The sequence below is a fragment of the Xiphophorus maculatus genome, chromosome 13 (assembly GCF_002775205.1).
Source record: "Xiphophorus maculatus strain JP 163 A chromosome 13, X_maculatus-5.0-male, whole genome shotgun sequence".
Lineage (NCBI taxonomy): Eukaryota > Metazoa > Chordata > Actinopteri > Cyprinodontiformes > Poeciliidae > Xiphophorus > Xiphophorus maculatus.
The window spans coordinates 7,410,471-7,431,454 of NC_036455.1; the positions used below are offsets into that span (position 1 = coordinate 7,410,471).

General features: G+C 38.8%; 1 pseudogene; it reads left to right on the forward strand.

The window, feature by feature from the left end:
- The first annotated feature begins 9,823 nt into the window (after nucleotides 1–9,823).
- The window catches only part of LOC102229045, a 28,301-nt pseudogene continuing 17,140 nt past the window's right edge, over nucleotides 9,824–20,984 (forward strand).

Here is a 20,984-nt window from a genome sequence, read left to right on the forward strand (position 1 = left end):
GGACGGCACGTGGTCTGTTTTGTTGAATGTTTGAGTGTTTCTCTAAAAATATCTTCAGTCCAGCTTAAACGAGTTTATCAACGAGCCGTTAACTGCTGCTGAAGAAACATTCACAGGCCCAACCCAGTGCATGCTGGTCCTATACCAGTCCCTATTCTTACAGAAAATGGACCCACAGTTCTTAATGTCTAACTTACAAAAGTAAATAACAAACACAAAGCAACAAAAACTAAACAATTATTAACCTACAAATAAACTCTGTAAATAAACCCCAAAATATAAAGTGAACTAAAATCAAATTTTAACACAAATAAAAGTAATGATAGCTCCAAGTTAAGTAATATCTTGAAATAATAAAATTTACTCGTAAATATTAACAACATTGGCAACTATTATTAATTTTATAATAAATAAAAAATATTTAATATCCGTTCATTTGAGAATTCTCCAATTGTCAGCTGGATTTGTCGCCTGATCTGTCTCTCTGTCTACGCTCTTAAATTTTTCGGTGTGGGTTTTTTCATTTTTTTCATTTCTGTCGTAAACGATGAACGATTTCTCCCATTTACTTCAATAAAATAACGATTGCTTTTTTCCTCTGTTTTCTTCTCCAGATTGCCTGAAGTGTAACATTTATTACCAGGAGAGGAGATCCACTCTGGACCAGGAGGAGTTGGAACCTCTGCAGGTGAAACAAGAACAGGAAGAGCGAGAAGATCATCAGATAAAAGAAGAGCAGGAGGATCTAAAACACCAGCAGATAAAAGTGGAAGAGAAAGAAGTTTACTGCAGTCAGGGTGAAGAACAGATTGAATTAAAACAGGAGACTGATACCTGCATGTTGGTTCCTGTTGATGAGCAAACAGACCACACTGAATCAGAACCAAACAGGAACCAAGTCATCTTCCAGGAAACTGCTGAAGCTGAGAACCAAAATCAGGAAAGAAGAAAACCTTTCTCATGTTACATCTGTAAAAAGCGTTTGTCTTCAAAATCTGTTGTTGTTCACATGAGAACTCATACGGGTGAAAAGCCGTTTACATGTGTGAACTGTGGAAAAAGTTTTAGTCATAAACAGCAGTTAACTGAGCACATGATGATTCACACAGGTAAAAAGCCGTTTTCATGCGTGACCTGTGGGAAAGGTTTTATTCAAAAACAGAATTTAACTCAACACATGATGATTCACACTGGTGAGAAGCCGTTTTCATGTGTGACCTGTGGGAAAAGTTTTATTCAAAAACAGCATTTAACTCAACACATGATGATTCACACTGGTGAGAAGCCTTTTTCATGTGTGAACTGTGGAAAACGTTTTAGGCATAAACCGACTTTAACTCAGCACATGATGATTCACACTGGTGAAAAGCCGTTTTCATGTGTGAACTGTGGGAAAAGATTTTGTCAAAAACAGCTATTAACTGAGCACATGATGATTCACACAGGTGAAAAGCCGTTTTCATGTTTGACCTGTGGGAAACGTTTTAGTCGCAAATTCAGTTTATCTCAACATTTGAGGCGTCACACAGTTGAAAAGCCGTAGAAGTATTTCTCATATATGTCCTATGTTGAGGTTCACTATAGAATTTATTTGGTTAAAAACTTGAATGAAAGACTGGAGGGGTTTCATGTCTTTAAAGCTCAAAATTGTTTTATTTGTTAAGTGTGATAATTTGGATCTTCACCTTTGGATACTTGTAGATGTGCAACCATGACACAATTTCCTTCAGAGATGTTTGTTTTTTTGCATATTCTGTATCAAAAAACAATAATGATAAACTGTATGTTATTGTATTAACTTACTGTTTATGTGAAACTTTATGTTGTGTGTGTACAACATGAAGAGCAGAGGACTCAGCAGACAGCCCTGAGGAGTGCCAGTACTGATGCTGAAAGATGAAGAGGCTTATTTTCAATTATTTGCTTTTTTTCTCTTGTTTTAGCTGTAATATTTTGCTCTTTTCTGCTGCAGCATTTAGATTACTGTATTTTTGTGTTGAAACGATTTTCATGTGTTTTTATATATGTATTTTAGAAAGAAGTTAAAGTGTAACATTTCATTTAAGATTAAAAGTTTTGAGTTTTCCTTTAGTGTATGTTATGCCTTATATTTGAACCCAGTAGATGATGGCACTACAGCTATACTGGGTGTAGCCGCTGTGGCTCCTGCAACTGATGGGTTTCCAGTTCAAACTCTCCACATCCATTTCAGTTGTCGAGTCCTTGAGCAAGGCACCAAACCTGACTTGCCTGCCCTTAGTCAGAAGTCCGATGGCGCCGATTGTGTAGCAGCTGTTAAGTGGTGAAAATTAGGAGACCAAGGCGCGAACTAAGAGGAACAAAACAGCTTTATTAGCATCTGCAGATGGAGAACCAGTACAGATAAAAGAAAAAACAGTTCTGAGTAGACAGAGTGAGACCGCCTCTCTTTATACAGAGCCTCTCACTCAAGAGAGGTGGGGATGGTAATTCTGAGAAGCTTAAGGGATAACCACCTTCAAAGAAAAGAACACACAACATGTGTCAAACAGGTAATGTTGTGAAACACCCGTGCTTAGGTTTCAACTACAACCCACTCTCTGCCCGCCATCAAAACTATTCGTCTTTGTCTATTTTCAGGTTACTGATGTGCACAGAGTTAAAGTCGCTGGAAAAAACACAACCTCAAGCTGCTGCAGCTGCAGAGTGGGGTTAAGCGCCTCCTGTCTGACTGATTTCAGCTCCCCTTGCAGCACAGCAGCTCAGAGGCACAAACAACTTCATGCAGGGTGAGGCCCTGTGTAATACACATTCATAATGTAACTTTCAATGTATAATGCTAAATCATAATAAGAAATAATAAAACAGTTAAAAACTGATCATTTCAAAATAAATTGAACCTTTCATATTATTAATTTTCCACACAGCTTCTATCATATTGATCACGGGACAGCCACAGCAACAGGGGGCGCCACCATCTGGGCCAAACGCACCACCATCAATCCTCAGAGCTAAAAAAGAAAAAAATACAAACTATTATTAAAATACCGGTAGAAAATTCAAATAGATAAAACCGTTAAAAGTCTTTTACACTCGACCACCAGCACCGCACAATTCAGTGAACAAGCCGGTGCTGATCGGCTCTCAATAAGCCACAGGATGGGCGGAACCAGCGGTAACTCCGAACAAAGCAGCAGCGATCATTGTGGATATACGGAAACTATAGGAAAGGTTCTGATCTGGTGGAGGGAAGAAACTGTGAAACATGTTGCGGGATGTAGGAGATACGAATCAGAAGACAATATTAACTTTGGATTTGTGGAAAACTGGAATACTAATATTGTATTTGTTTTATTTAGATAAAGTGGAAGAAAAGATTTTACGTTTTTCAAAGAGAACTGGCACTGTATGAGAAATCTTTAGATGTGATGATCGTAAGATCCACAAGGTGGCGGTAATGCAATGAAATGAATGAACGACAGTCATAAAATCCCAAAGAAGAAGAAGATAAAGAAGACAAAGAAAATGGCGCATGGTCTGTTTGGTTGAATGTTCGACTGTTTCTCTAAACGAGTTTATCAACGAGCCGTTAACTGCTGCTGAAGAAACATTCACAGAGTTTAAAGAAATCATCGTCAAGTCGGAGGAAGAGATGGATGATCATCGCAGACTGCTGGATTTCTCCCGGAGGCCCCAGATAATCTTACACCGAATAGGTAGGAACCACCAGCGTTTGGATGCAGGTTAAGGTCTAAATGTCTGCACCTTTCTGTATGAGGATCATTTTAGTAAATGTTCTTTTCCCGTATAAATGTTTTGTTAACCGGTAAATGAACGCAGGAATCACAATTACGCTGTGAAAATGGCTTATTGATGTAGAAATAAAAGGACCTTTTATGGCTTTTCCTCCTTTAACTAATCAAACTTACTTTTGAAAACAGGAGAAATGTGAACAATGCAGCGCAAGGTTAGTAAAGCAAACAGCATGAAACAATAATAGTGTGTTAGTAGCTGTAAAATGTAATAATTTGTAATAAATAAATTGTAGTGGCGATTGTTTGTCAAACCAAACATCCTATAAAAGTTCAGTCAACAAGCCACTGCTGCACTGAGGTGATGCTTCGTACGAAGGTAAAAGAAGTTCAATGTCCAAAAAACTAGAAAATTGCTTTTATAGTTTATTTTTTTCCAGTTTGACAAGCAAATAACAAAGATCAAACTTTACTTCACAACTGATGTGTTGAGTAATGAAGCGGGTAAGACAGAGAACTCACCTAAACCTGAGCAGTTAAAGTTTTTATTTTTTAGTAATAAATCGTTGTCCCTGGTGACATAGCGAGTAACAAGCCAATCACAACCCTCTTTTCTATTTGTTTCTAGTTTTCTTTTGGATCCAGCCATTGTTTCATACAACCAGATTCATCAGAATTTATGTATCAGAATCACAAACATTTTAAACTTGTTTATTCATTGTAAAGCTTCATGTTGTTTTCACGTTGCCTATTTGGGGCCTGCCCATAGCAATGCATAGGGATGCAATCTCTATGCATTGCATGGCAGGCACCTATTGTTCTACACCTCAAAATAACTGCTGCTTAGACTCAAAATAGACAGAATTTTGTCTGCCTCTCTGAGCTGCTCTTTAGAACCACAGTGATGGCAGAATGTCAGAACTACAGACATGGTGAAACAACTGCTATAAACTCATTGCATCTCTGAATAGTGATGCCCCACATGCTACTGACAGCATTCACATTGAATACACATTGAATTAGTATGGCCATTTAATATGAAGCTTACTGAAGATTTCAAAATAAAAGCCTTAATATTCTTCTAAGGTTAGTGCACTACCATCGGCAGTGAAATAATGTTAGCCTGCATTATCTTTGCTAATATCTTTGCTGCATTAGTTTTTAGCTTAAATAAGCTATTAGCTAATTTTCTTACTTATTAGCCATGTTTAGTATACCGAATGGAGTAAGTAAAGTACAGACAACATGCTAGTGATGCCCCACATGCTACTGACAGCATTCATGCTAACATTAGCATTTTGGCTAATTTCAGCTGATATATTTACTTTATCATACTGAATGGTGCAAGTACATGTTGGTAAACATTCTGGTCATTCTCCTCATATGATTGCAGCTTTCTTTAGCATTGATGCTAATTTTTAGATGGATGGAGTTCCTCAGGGCTTCATGAAGCTGCATCTCACCATCACTACTTTTCATTGTTTCCTCTCCTGCTCTGGTCAAAACCCACAGGCCCAACCCAGTGCATGCTGGTCCTATACCAGTCCCTATACTTACAGAAAATGGACCCACAGTTCTTAATGTCTAACTTACAAAAGTAAGTAACAAACACAAAGCAACAAAAACTAAACAATTATTAACCTATAAATAAACTGTCTCTCTGATCTGTCTCTCTGTCTACGCTCTTAAATTTGTCGGTGTGGGTTTTTTCATTTTTTTCATTTCTGTCGTAAACGATGAACGATTTCTCCCATTTACTTCAATAAAATAACGATTGCTTTTTTAATCTGTTTTCTTGTCCAGATTGCCTGCAGTGTAACATTTATTACCAGGAGAGGAGATCCACTCTGGACCAGGAGGAGTTGGAACCTCTGCAGGTGAAACAAGAACAGGAAGAGCCAGAAGATCATCAGATAAAAGAAGAGCAGGAGGATCTAAAACACCAGCAGATAAAAGTGGAAGAGAAAGAAGTTTACTGCAGTCAGGGTGAAGAACAGATTGAATTAAAACAGGAGACTGATACCTGCATGGTGGTTCCTGTTGATGAGCAAACAGACCACACTGAATCAGAACCAAACAGGAACCAAGACATCTTCCAGGAAGCTGCTGAAGCTGAGAACCAAAATCAGGAAAGAAGAAAACCTTTCTCATGTGTCATCTGTGAAAAGCGTTTGACTTCAAAATCTGTTGTTGTTCACATGAGAACTCATACGGGTGAAAAGCCGTTTACATGTGTGAACTGTGGAAAAAGTTTTAGTCATAAACATGTTTTAACTAAGCACATGATGATTCATACTGGTGAAAAGTCGTTCTCATGTGGGAACTGTGGAAAAGGTTTTATTCAAAAACAGCAGTTAACTCAGCACATGATGATTCATACTGGTGAAAAGCCGTTTTCATGTGTGAACTGTGGAAAACGTTTTATTCGAAAACAGCATTTAACTCGGCACATGATTATTCATACTGGTGAAAAGCCGTTTTCATGTGTGAACTGTGGAAAAAGTTTTATTCGAAAACAGCAGTTAACTCGGCACATGATGATTCACACAGGTGAAAAGCCGTTTACATGTGGGAACTGTGGAAAAAGTTTTATTCGAAAACAGCGGTTAACTCGGCACATGATGATTCACACTGGCGAAAAGCCGTTTTCATGTGGGAACTGTGGGAAGAGTTTTTGTCAAAAATCGCATTTAACTCTGCACATGATGATTCACACTGGTGAAAAGCCGTTTTCATGTGGGAACTGTGGGAAGAGTTTTATTCAAAAACAACAGTTAACTCAGCACATGACGCGTCACACAGTTGAAAAGCAGTAGAAGTATTTTCCATACATGTCCTATGTTGTATTTGTTAAATGTGATCATTTGGATACTTTGAGATGTGCAACCATGACACATTTTCCTTCAGAGATGCTTTGTTCTGTTTTTCTGGTATGTTCTGTATCAACAAACAATAATGATAAACTGTATGTTATTGTATTAACATACTGTTTATGTCAAACTGTATGTTGTGTGTGTACAACATGAAGAGCAGAGGGCTCAGCACACAGCCCTGAGGAGTGCCAGTACTGATGCTGATAGATGAAGAGGCTTGGGGGCCCACTGACTATTTCATGCATTAACAGAGTTTGACCGGACATGGACTCCCTTCCAGAACATTCTCATATGATTGGACTTGAGGGATTGATTGGTATTATTCTGTACAATAGAGAGAGTTAGTGGGGTTTATTTTTGTAGTTTTTTAGATCAACAATAGAATGTATATAATTGAGTGTTATCAAAAAATCTGCAAGAAAAGTATTTGTGATAGTTTTGTCTTTAAAGTGAAATGAGATTGAAACTGATTTAATTTCTTTCAAATTATATTAACTTTTTTTACCTAATTAAAATCTCTTCAAATAAAAAAATGCATTTGTACTTTAAAGAAAATGTAAGATTCACCACAAACTAATTTTCATGCATTGATTGCACAAAGTGCATGTGATTATTTTCAATAATTTGTTTTCTTCTCTAATTTTAGCTGTAATTATTTTTCTCTCTTCTGCTGCAGCATTTAGATTTCTCTCTTTTTATGTTGTAACCATTTTTATGTGTATTTATATAAGTAAAATTAAAAGTTTTGAGTTTTCCTTTAGTGTATGTTATGTTTTTTATTTGAACCCTGTTGATGGTGGCACTACACCTGTACTGGTTGTAGCCACTGTGGTTCCTGTAACTGATGGGTTGCCGGTTCGAAATCCCCACATCCATCTCAATTGTTGAGTCCTTGAGCAAGGCACCAAACCTGCCTTGCCTGCTGTTAGTCAGAAGTCCGATGGCGCCGATTCTGTAGCAGCTTCAATCAGTCTACCCTAGGGCAGCTGGGGCTACAATGTAGCTTACCACCATCAACATGTAAAGCACTTTGGCATCCTCTGCACTAGATAAATCGCTATAAGTACATTTACCATTGACTATACACTTGCATTTTGTCTGTGTGTTCCCTCGCCTGGACACGGGTCACCGGGCCCCACTCTGGAGCCAGGCCTGGAGGGGGTGTACGATGGCGAGCGCCTGATGACTGGGCTCTTACCCTTGGAGCCCAGCCGTTCTCAGCCTGAAGAGGAGACATGGGTCTCCTCTCCCATGGGCCCACCACCTGCGAGAGGGGCCAAAGGAGTCGGGTGCAATGTGTGATGGGTGGTGGCCGAGGGAGGGGGCCCTGGCAGTCCGATCCTCGGTTGCAGAAGCTGGCTCTTGGGATGTGGAATGTCACCTCTCTGGTGGGGAAGGAGCCGGAGCCAGTGTGTGAGGTTGAGAGGTTCCAGGTAGAAGCAGGCTGTCTCACCTCGACGCCTGCCTCTAGTTCTGGAACCAATGTCCTTGAGAGGGGCAGGACATACTTCCTCTCTGGAGTTGCCCATGGTGAAAGGTGTCGGGCAGGAGTGGGCATACTTGTTGCTCCCCATCTCGGCGCCTGTAAGTTAGGGTTTACACCTTGTGAATGAGAGGGTAACCTCCCTCTGCCTACGGGTGGGGGGACGGGTCCTGACTGTCATTTCTGCTTAACGACAGTTCAGATTACCCACCTTTCTTGGAGTCCTTATAAGGAGTAATGCAGAGTGCTCTTTCTGAGGAGTCCCTTGTTCTGCTGGGGACTTCAACGCTCACGTGGGCAGTGACAGTGAGACCCGGAGGGGCCCCCCCGATCTGAACTCGAGCGGTGTTCTGTTGTTGGACTTTTGTGCTCGTCACGGATTGTCCATAACGAACACCATGTTCAGGCATAAGGGTGTCCATATGTGCACTTAGCACCAGGACACCCTAGGCCACAGTTCGATGATCGACTTTGTCACCCTTTCATCAGATCTTCGGCCGCATGTCTTGGACACTCGGGTGAAGAGAGGTGCGGAGCTGTCCACTGACCACTACCTGGTGGTGAGTTGGCTCCGGTGGTGGGGGAGAAAGCCGGTCAGACCTGGCAGGCCCAAACGTGTTGTGAGGGTCTGCTGGGAACGTCTGGCGGAATCCCCTGTGAGACGGAGCTTTAACTCCCATCTCCGGCAAAACTTCGAACACGTCCCGGGGGAGGTGGGGGACATGGAGTCTGAGTGGACCATGTTCCGTGCCTCCATTGTCGAGGCGGCCATTCGGGGCTGTGGCCGCAATGTTGTTGGTGTATTTAACAAGTTGTTTACTTGGTTAAAATCGTTGACAGTCTTTTTTTTGCTTGTTAAATATGTGATTCCAGTAAAGTCAGAAAAACATGCATTATGCTAAATTTTGTCTCGCTCTGCTAAAATGTATGAACTTTGATATTGATCTATGTTATGAATTTGTACTGTTAAATTCTGTGCTATCTATGTCCTGTAATACGCAACAAGGGTCAAATTACACATTAAAAACAGATGTTCGATACGATAAGGTTTTATATGATGTCATTACAACATATAGCCGATGCCATAATGCTCGATTATTTATTTGGGTGGGGCTTTTTAATCCATCAAACTTGATAAAAATTTCACATAAGCTTACATCCTTATTTTTTATATGTACAAATAATCTCTAAGCTTCTCTTTAAAACAAAATGACATTGTAACTGATTCTGTTATTTGTTTCAAATTATATTAACCAGTATAACTCTACCTATGTAAAAGCTGAATGAATAAATGAACAATAATTACTTTTAATATTCATTATAAACTAATTTTCATACATTGATTGTTCTTGATTTTAGAAAGTATGGTTGATTATTATTGTCTTCAATAATTTAGTGTTTCTTGGGTCTTAGTTGTATTTTTCTCTTTTCTGCTGCAGCTGTTTTCTATTAGTACTATGAAAAGACTTTAGGTTTTTCTAAGAGAACTGGCACTGTATGAGAAATCTTTAGATGATCGTAAGATCCACGAGGTGGCGGTAATGCAATGACATGAATGAACGACAGTCATAAAATCCCAAAGAAGAAGAAGATAAAGAAGACAAAGAAAATGGCGCATGGTCTGTTTGGTTGAATGTTCGACTGTTTCTCTAAACGAGTTTATCAACGAGCCGTTAACTGCTGCTGAAGAAACATTCACAGAGTTTAAAGAAATCATCGTCAAGTCGGAGGAAGAGATGGATGATCATCGCAGACTGCTGGATTTCTCCCGGAGGCCCCAGATAATCTTACACCGAATAGGTAGGAACCACCAGCGTTTGGATGCAGGTTAAGGTCTAAATGTCTGCACCTTTCTGTATGAGGATCATTTTAGTAAATGTTCTTTTCCCGTATAAATGTTTTGTTAATCGGTAAATGAACGCAGGAATCACAATTACGCTGTGAAAATGGCTTATTGATGTAGAGAGAAAATGGACAGAGTGACCTCCGTTGATTTACATTTACATTTGAAAACGGAAAACAAATACAGCTATAAAATATAGCTTTCGGTGTATTTCTAAATCTGCTCCTTAGTTGCATCTTTTTGGGCTTGCTACTGCCTCTAGTGGCGTGGGGGTGGTAACACAACTAATATAATTACATCGCTAAATCAGAGTACCACAATATCTTTATTATTTACTATTAATTTCAGCATTACTGGCACCATAAAAGATAAATTATCTTCTACCTCGTGTGACTGAGACCGAAAAAAGGGTGAAAATGACCCTTTTATTGCAGTTTCACAAATTATAAATATGGTTATAAGTATTTTGCAATTAGAGCAGAATAATCCAGGCCTGATTTGAAGAGTCTAGGTGTTATAGTTTTTTTTTTTTACCCCTCCAGGAGGTCTTTTGTGGGCTCTAGTGTCCCTTATATGACAATAGGCTGACAGGAAACGGGGAAGACATTCGGCAAATATCGTCGGGTCCGGGAGTCGAACCCGCGACGAGGACTCAAGGCCTCCAAATATGGGTCGCTCTTTCCCCTACGCCACCACGGCACGCCCGGTGTTATAGTTTTTAAACTAGAGTCGATTAAAGATGTGGAAGGTAGTGAAAAATTAGGCGGAATCGCCTTTTAGCCATTTCCCGAATCAGAAGCTGGAATCGGAAACCAACTTCAGCTACGTGTAAATTTGTCAGTTTGCTAGTCCGCGCTGCGAAAGTCTCGCAAGATGAGGTGCCTTGATATTTTAGTAACTTTGGGTTTTAGGAGTTTTATTTTGCTTTTGTTTGAATAATATCCAGTGCAAGTTGCTTGGTGACTCAATGTAGGACAGAGCATAAGACTAAAGTGAGTCCAGCCAAAGTTAAAGGTTAAAGTTAGTTATTTGTTCATAAAGTGTAAGAATTGAGGTCAAATTTGAGACAACGCTATGTTAAATTAAGTTCTGTTTTTTTTTGTAAGTCTTGTAATTCTATGTTGATTGGTATTCATTTAAAATCAATGCACATTTTAATCCTTATTCCAGTTAATGTACAGCCAAATGCAGTAAAGCTTTAAAATAGTTGTTTCCTTTTTGACGCACTATACCGTGGCTGTCTTCCTCTAAGTGAAGGATGGAATAGTGAAAAGGTTAATGTGTGAAGTTCATTATTACTTGTGAGAAAAGTAAACCAGGTTTATAAGACGATGGTAAGACAAACTGTAAAAGGTTTGTTAACAAATAAAAATAAACACAATCTGGATGTTAACGGCAGCACTTCAGTCGTCATTGCTGACTTTCACTGACTGATTTTATTATCCTTCAGATTGTGCAACGTTACTGTTACAGCAGTCCTGATAATCGGGATCTGTAACTCAGATCTAGTCAAATAAGCAGAGGAAAAAATTATGACATTTGTATAAATATAGTAATACTCTGCAAAAAAAACTCCCACCTAAACATAATAAAATGTATTTTAAAATAACAATAAATAATAACTAAAAAACTATGAGGAATAAATCATTTTAATGTATGAAGCGTGTTTTCACACATATTTTATGCAAAAGCTGGCATGTATAAAATTGAATGCACGTGAAAGTTTGTATAAATATACGCAAACTTTTTATCTGCCATGAAAATGTGCGCCAGCCACGCAAACGTTTTTGTGGAAAATAACAAACTACAAAGCGCCAAAATTCGCCTAAATACATTAAAACCAGACTTCAATCTCTGTTATTTAGACCAAGAAGCATCAAACCCAATGTTTTTTTTCATGGTTTAAATTTTTTTATTGTTTTTATTGTTTACATCCTGGCTGAACGCTCTGCTGTTCACACAAACACTTCCATTTGAATTAACCAACACTGTATTTATTATTTTCATTGTTTTTATTATTTGGATTTTTTTCCTTTAATATTTATTGTAATTTTTGTGGAGTGACCTTATAATCTGTGTATATAGCTCCCATATTTATATTTATATTTATACACAATATCTATATCTCTTTGCTATAACCCCTTATAGTCCATACATACATAGTCTTGTACATCTGTAAATAAATATTTATATCTCGTAGAGCACTTCTGGATAGATGCAAACTGCATCTCGTTGCTTGTACTTATGACAGTGCAATGGCAATAAAGTTGAATTCTAATTACGTGGCGTAAAATGCACCTTCTAAATGAGGGGTCCCCTGCATCCTGCATGTTTTAGTTCTCACCCTGGTGGCAACATGTCAGTGTTCTTCTTAGGCCTTGTAATGAGCCATCATTGGATCCGGGTGTGTTAAACCAGGGAGCGTACCAAAACATGCGGGATGCTGGCCCTCGAGGCTTTGGGCATCCCTGTTCTAAATAAAATGTGTAGTTATTATTGTTACGAGCTCCTGAAAAACAAGGACTATTGCCTTAGTTACTGGGACATGTGGTGGAAGTATTCTGGGCATATAAACTAATTTACAAATGTATTTATGGGTGGCGACAAGGCGGACCAGTGGCTGCACACTATTTCTGGCAAATTAGGATGTAGAAAGGAAAGATGAGCAGCCATTTTCATGCGCCCGCTTTTATGCATGTGAATTGTTTTGTACGCGGTTTTTTGTTTGTCCTTGCGCCAATTTTTAGTTTGAAAGTTGCGCACTCTTTCATACATGAAGACAGCCATGGCCATTAGAGAAGTCTCCAAACTTCAACTGAATATGTGAACTGTTCTCTTTCTATGCTCTTACATTTTCAGGTGTTTTCAGGTGTTTAATAATGTTTTTTGTTTGGTGACATCTCTCTTAAATGATGAAAGTTTTTCATTTACTTCAATGAAGTTAATTCGTCTTTTTCTCTGTTTTCTTCTCCAGATTCCCTGCAGTGTAACGTTTATAACCAGGAGAGGAGATCCACTCTGGACCAGGAGGAGTCAGAACCTCTGCAGGTGAAACAAGAACAAGAAGAGCCAGAAGATCATCAGATAAAAGAAGAGCAGGAGGATCTAGAATATCAGCAGATAAAATTAGAGAAGGAGGATCTAGAATATCAGCAGATAAAAGTGGATGAAAAAGAAGGTTACAACAGTCAGGGTGATGAACAGCTTGAGCTAAAACAGGAGACTGATACCAGAATGATGGTTCCTGTTTATGAACAAACAGACCACACTGAATCAGAACCAAAGAAGAACCAAGTCATCTTCCACGAAGCTGCTGAAACTGAGAACCAAAATCAGGAAAGAAGAAAACCTTTCTCATGTGTCATTTGTGAAAAGCGTTTTGCTTTCAGAGCTGCTTTTGAGGCTCACATGAGAACTCATACGGGTGAAAAGCCATTTTCATGTATGACTTGTGGTAGAAGTTTTAGTCAAAAACAGGTTTTAACTAAGCACATGACGATTCACACAGGTGAAAAGCCTTTCATGTGTGTGATCTGTGAAAAGCGATTTACTTTCAAATCTGCTTTCAACGCTCATTTGAGAACTCATACGGAGGAAAAGCCTTTTTCATGTGATACCTGTGGACAATCTTTTAGCCAAAAACACGTTTTAACTAATCACATGATGATTCACACAGGTGAAAAGCCATTTTCATGTGTGAACTGTGGAAAATGTTTTGCTTTCAAATCTGCTTTCAATGTTCATGTGAGAACTCACACAGGAGAAAAGTCTTTTTCATGTGTCACCTGTGGGAAAAGTTTTAGTTGCAAACAATATTTAACTCAGCACATGACGATTCACTCAGGTGAAAAGCCATTTTTATGTGTGACCTGTGGAAAGTGTTTTGCTCAAAAACGCCATTTAACACTTCACATGACGATTCACACAGGTGAGAAGCTGTTTTCATGTGTGACCTGTGGAAAGTGTTTTGCTTTCAAATCTTCTTTTGATGCTCATATGAGAACTCACACTGGGGAAAAGCTCTTTTTAATGCGTGACGTGTGGGAAATGTTTCAGGCAAAAACGTGTTTTACTTAAGCATGTTGTAATTCACACAAGTAAGAGGCCTTTTTGGTGTCTGATTTGTTTGGTTTGAATGAAAAATGTCATTTAACTGTACACATGAGAAATCACTCAGGTAATAATTAATCTAGAGCACAAAAACATCCAAAAAAGAAATTGTAATGAAGAGGCCTAATTTGTCATTTTATTTCTGACCATAACATAGCTGTTATGGGTGACATGAATGCGACATCTCAGATAAAAACTCGCTGTTTGCTAAACACCTGATTCATTTTTGTACAGAATCTAATCTAATATTGTCAAGTAAAGAACTTTTGCCAACTTATATCTACACTTATATAAGTGAAGCCTGACATACTACGTCTTGGTTGGACCTTTGTATCACTACAGCAGATGCTCATGCTGCTTTGGTATACCTTAAGATCTTATACAATATGTCCACTGTTGATCAGATCCCCTTTGAGGTGCCAGTTAGGTCAGATTAGACCAGGGGTGGGCACTCCTGGTCCTCGAGGGCCGGTGTCCTGCAACTCTTAGATGTCTCCCTGGTCCAACACACCTGAATCCAACAGCTGAATCCCCTCCTAAGTGCAGTCAAGTTCTCCAGAGTCCTGTTAACGACCTCATTATTTGACTCAGGTGTGTTGAAGTAGAGATGCATCTAAAAGTTGCAGGACACCGGCCCTCGAGGACCAGGAGTGCCCACCCCTGGATTAGACTGATATGATTGTAGATTTTTGGCAACACCACTACAGCAAGTTATTCACCTGTGTACAGAGTGAACCGTTCCAAGTTGACAAGGTTAGAACTGTAGAAACTATCAAAACACACGAGGTCTATCAAGCAATTAAAGAACTGTCTGTAAATAAATCTACAGGAATGGATCTTATGTCAGCTGAACATCTCAAATTTGCAAGTTCAAGGGTCGTCCCTCTTGCCTTGTGTTTCACTGGTTTTATTCATAATTTTATTCCTGATACCTTGATGAATGTTCTTCTACTTCCAATGATTATAAACAAAGCTGGTAAAATCGGCAGCTCTGATAACTACAGACCTATCGCCCTAGCTAGTGCACTGCCTAAGTCTTTTAACTAATTATTTTGCCAAAATTTGTAAAGATTATGTCTACAGACAATCAATTTGGGTTCAAGTCCAAATATGGCACTGATATGTGTATATATGGCCTAAAAGAATTACTGACTAACTATACCAGTAAAACATCTACAGTTTTTCTGTGTTTTTTAGACGCCACTAAGGCTTTTGATCGTGTAAAAAATAGAAAACTATTTTTAAAATTGTGCCTAGCTAGTGTGCCCAAATATACAGTAAGATGTCTGTCTTACTGGTATGCTAATCAAACTATGCAGGTGAAATGGGACAACTGTATGTCTGCATCCTTTGGTGTCGGCAATGGAGTCAGACAAGGAAGCATTTTATCTCCTATATTGTTTAATTTTTATATGAATGACCTCTCTAAGCCAGTCTTCAAAGATTGAAGGTGGGTTATAATGATGCATTAAGACTATTGTTAAATAAGCCCAGATGGACCAGTGCCAGTGAACTGTTTGTATCACTTTGATGGCTGTTTTAAGAAAGCTTATGTATAATTTTAGTTGTCGTGTAAACAAGTCTAATAAGAATGATCATACTGTTGACGAGCGTTAAATATAGTGCAGTAAAATACTCATCTGTACTCTGGAGACATTGGTATGACTGCCTCCTGGATGGGTAGTAGCCATTTTTTATGTACTTGTTATTCTTTTATCTTTTTTTTGTCTTTTATTTTGTTTTCTTTTTTTTATGTAATTTGGACTTTGAGTCTGTAATAAAATCTATCTGTAGTCTTCAACTTATTGAGTAAAATCTGCTAAATTTGTGTGGGCAGGATTTAAGTGGGTTGGCTGCTTTAGCTGTAGTGAAACCACAGACTTCTTCTGTTTAAAATCCAGAATATTTTTTTTTCCACAAGATAACATAAAGTTCAGCTTTAAACATGAGGGGGATGATTAAGACGATGCTTAAAATAATTCTGTTGAGCATAAAGTGGCGATTGTTTGTCAAACCAAATAACTTATAAAAGTTCAGTCAACAAGCCACTGCGGTGATTTTCACAAATCAGAAAAAAGTTTCACAAATCCCAAAGATGGATAAAAATATTCTGCTACTAGTTGAGAATAATTTAGTTTAGGTTTGAAGATATGTGTTGTAGATTTGGAATCAGAAACGTTCTACTTTGACAGAGATAAAACCCCCCAAAAAACAACAAAGTCTTGAAGTTTCACAAATCTGAGAAAAGTTTAACAAATCAGAAACATAGTTTTAAATATTCTGCTTTTAGTTTAAAATAATCCAGTCTAGGTTTGAAGAGTCTAGGTGTTGTAGTTTTGGAATTAGAGACATTCTAGTGTGATCCAGATGCAAAAAAGTGGTAAAATCGCCCTTTACTGAAGTTTCACAAGTCAAAACAAGGTTTCACAAATCACAAGCATGGTTCTAAATATTCTGCTATTATTTGAGAATAATCAATCTAGGTTTGAAGAATCTATGTGTTGTAGTTTTGGAATTAGAGCAAATCTCACCTGTCCTCCTGAATTAAAGAAAAAAAGACCATTTCACTTAACAATATATAGTTATGCATTTATATTTGTAGATAATCTCCATCTGTAAATGGCTTACCATGCTTGATTATTTCCTGAGTAGCCACGAAACTGGCACATGTAGCAGAATTTGCATCTTAATGCACTTCTTGAAGTGACTCCTGCTCGCTTCAGCCTTCCGCATCAGCTCCGAAACGGCCTTTTTTCTCTCCTCTCCCTCAGGATATTTTTTAGGAAAGACAGAGTGTTTGTTCTCGAAATGTCTTTCAACATTTGACTTCTTGTTGTTTGCCAGTCTTTCGCCACATATTAAGCAGACTGATGAACCAGTTTCATCAGCGGTGAAAGCAAAAATGATCTGTCCATGTAAAATTAAATGTTCTGCCATCTTCAGAATGTTTCCTTTTCTTGGATTTATTCATGATGTATCTTCCAGGCAAGGATCAAAAAGTCAATAAATATCAGTGCGCTAAAAAAATGCGGTCTGCCAGACATGTGGGGTTCGCCAGGAATGCCTGTCGCTTATCGGCAGACATGACGTATATTTTGGGTGCTAAAAATGTCCAAAACTTTTGTTTTAATGTTACAAGTTTACCGTAATCTTCAGATTTAGAAATTTATTTTAAAATGATTTTAATTTATAATTTTTTAATGATTTAATTTTAATAAAATATTCTATTTCCCAAAGTCACTGGGAGCCACAACAGAAGGATGAAAGAGCCACACGTGGCTCCGGAGCCATTGGTTGCCGACCCCTGCTCTATGTCAAGCTGTTATAAAACAACAGAGTGTCTCCTGCGCCCAGTTTTCTCTTGGAGAAAATTTGATCAATTGTATTGATTCCATTCCGTTAGTGAGTTTGAGTCCTCAGCTGGGCTGCGAGTCTCAGCAAGACTCACATCCAACTTGCGTCTCTGTCCAGTGTTCGCTAGTTTGGCCAAGTCCGTCACAAATTTGTCGATAAGCCAGTTATTTGCAAGCTCCAAACCACAGAAATCCTGTTATCATGAATAAATCCTGCGTGAATCCTGCCGGTTGTGTCCCCGCAGGACAAGAGGGCTCTTCTGTGCCCAGTCTTCTCGTCGAGAAAATTTGATCAATTGTATTGAGAGACCGGTTGTCCAGATCCATAATTTGTAGATTTGGAGGATGTGCAAAGAACGGCTCCAAACACGTAGAAAAAGACAGGAGAAAAACAGAACAAGAAATTGGCAAACAAGCCAGATACTCAGGACCCTCTGAAAATTACAGTGCAAAGAATCCTTCATCACATAAAGAACATTATGGACTACCATGAGCATCCTCTATATCAAGCTGTTATAAAACAACAGAGTGTCTCCTGTCAGAGGCTTCTATAGAGTTGAAGTAATACAGATTGCTGCTGGAGAAGCTGAAGTAATATAGTTTCTGTATTACTTCAACAGAAGTTGAAGTGAAATTATGAGACATTTTTGTTCGAGCTGCGTCTTTAAAATGATGTTCAAAATAGCAGGCATACAAAATAAAATTCACATAAAAATTTGACATGTCAACATGCTTCCCTGTCAACAGCCATGAGCATCTACAACACATTTTTAGCAAAACATGAGTTACAACATTTAATTCCCTATTGGGATAATAAACTGTTTTAAATTAATTGAATTGTAGAAGTAAATTAAAACAAAGCAAATGTGGTAAGTTGACTTAAAGACAATGAAATCATGAAGCAATGATTTAAGTTGTAGTTTTAGGAACCAACAATACCTCGAAAAAACCATGGTGACCAGGTGATGTTTTTTGTGAGAGTTTGTTCAGCCAAAATTCAGTTTAGACAAGTGATAAAAAATGTTAACAGGAGTAGCTGAGCGCTGTCGACCGTGGACAAGAAGGAGGAGGACTGTAGCACTACTTTGAATTTTGGTCTTTAGTAAATCATTCTTTGTTTTTCTGTGTTTTCTTGCCCAGATTGCCTGCAACATAATGTTTATGAGGAGCAGATATGTAACCAGGAGAGGAGCTTCACTCTGGACAAGGACGAGTTAGAACCTCTGCAGGTGAAACAAGATCAGGAATGGCCTGAAAATCTGCAGATAAAAGAAGAGCAGGAGGTTCTAGAGCATCAGCAGATAAAAGTGGATGAGAAAGACGATTACAACAGTCAGGGTGATAAGCAGCTTGAGCTAAAACAAGAGACAGATACCTGCATGGTGGTTCCTGTTGATGAGCAAACAGACCACACTGAATCAGAACCAAATAAGAAACAAGACATCTTCCAGGAAGCTGCTGATTCTGAGGACCAAAATCAGGAAAGAAGAAAACCTTTCTCATGTGCCATATGTAAAAAACGTTTCACTTTCAAATCTGCTTTTGAGCCTCACATGATGATTCACTCTGGTGAAAAGCCGTTTTCATGTGTGACCTGTGGAAAAAGTTTTCGTCTATTTACAGCCACGAACCTCCAGCCCAGATCCCGTCAGCAGCAGCTTTAACCCACCTGGTAGAAACGTTAAGGAGAAGCAGAGCGAACAGTCAGCGGGTGGTACCAGGTGGTACCAGGTGGTACCAGGTGGTACCGGGGCTGTGAGCTGCGTCGTGACTCGCGGTGACAGTTAGTACCATGTATTATACCGGGATGTCTGATATAAAGACAGACATTCTTTCTATCTATCGGTGGACCGACTCAAGCTGCCTGTAGCGAACCGGGCCTTTAGCAGAATGATGAAGTTAAAGTCAGAAGTTTCTCTGCAGCATTTCTGAGTTTAGGGGCGAGGCGGGTTTTGTCCTGCTATTACAAGGACGATTATAAAAATATAAATAGAAACAGTTTTTCTAACGTCAACATCAGACCTACATTTTAATTCACAAACCAGTGTATGAAAAAATATTCTTGCCCATAATTTGATAGTTAGAGGACACAGATCTGCCTCCTCCTCACCATGGACCCGGAGTCTGAACAACATGGAGGCTCTGAGAGTCATTATTAGACTGAGGGCAGCCAGACTAGTTTATTTTTACTCAATTATTATACTTAGCTAAATATTATTGCTGAGGGGCACAAACAGGCCTTCTGACATACACATTAAAGAATAATAATAATAAAAAAAACTCAAAAAGGGCACTACGGGCATCAAGGATAAAAGGGGCAGGGACTCAAGGCCCCTAAAGCCCCCCCTCTGCACGCGCCTGGGAGCCACTGACCTCCGTTGTGCTTTTTTTTATTCATGTCTTTTCCCTCTTTATAACTACAGAGAGTGACATTTGAAAACGGAAAAAATACAGCAGAGCGGAGGTTCACCTTCCAGCTCGACAACCACCCTAAACATGAAGTCAGGGCTACAATGCGATGGTTTAAAACAAAACATATTCATGTGTTAGGGTTAGGGTTAGGGTTAGAATGGCCCAGTCAAAGTTCACATGATCAGTATTACTTCACAATTGTATCCCACTTTATGTTGCTTATTCACATAAAATTCCAATGTAATATATTTACGTATGTATTTATTATGTGACAAAATATGGAAAAGTTCAAGGGGTTGTTAAAGCAACATCAATCTAGGAGGCAGACATCAGAGCAAAAGTACAAGTTTATTACAGCAATTGCAATTGGAGAAAATCCCATTAACACACAGTGAGCGTCAAGAGTGAACACACACGAGTGTCAAAGGAGTCTCTGAGTTCTCTGTCGCTCAGGGCTTCCTCTTATACAGAGTTGACCACACAGCCTATGGCTGAGTTCCTTGAACATACAAGAATAGAAAAAGACAAGAAGTTCAGGCAGTTTCTGACAAATAGGTCACAGATGGAACACCTGCAGCCTTGAGGCGTCGACACCTTAACCACAATAATTTGCTGAATTAATTGTAATAATATTTTGGTCTTTCCTGCTGAGCTGTTTTCTCTTAAATTTTACTGTCTTTTTACATTGAAATGGTTTATGTGTATTTAGATAGATCTAAGTTATACTAATGTCTTAGAAACTAATTAAATGTAATGTTTCATTTAAAAGTTGTGAGTTTTTCTTTAGCATGTTTACCGCCTTATGTTTCATCCCAGTAGATGGTCCTTGGCCAAGACACGTCACCCGCTCCTATTATCCAGAAGGGGGCGGTAATGCAACAATGTGAATGCCGACAGTCATAAAATCCCAAAGAAGAAGAATAGGAGGAAGAACAACAAGATGGCGCAAATAAGAAGTTGCTGAGCTGTTGAGAGTTTTGTCTAAACGAGTTTCTCAATGATCAGTTAATCCTGCTGAAGAAACATCGACAGACTTTTAAGAAATCATCGTCAAGTCCGAGGAAGAGATGGATGATCATCGCAGACTGCTGGATTTCTCCCGGAGGCCCCAGATAATCTTACACCGAATAGGTAGGAACCAGCAGCGTTTGGATGCAGGTTAAGGTCTAAATGTATGAA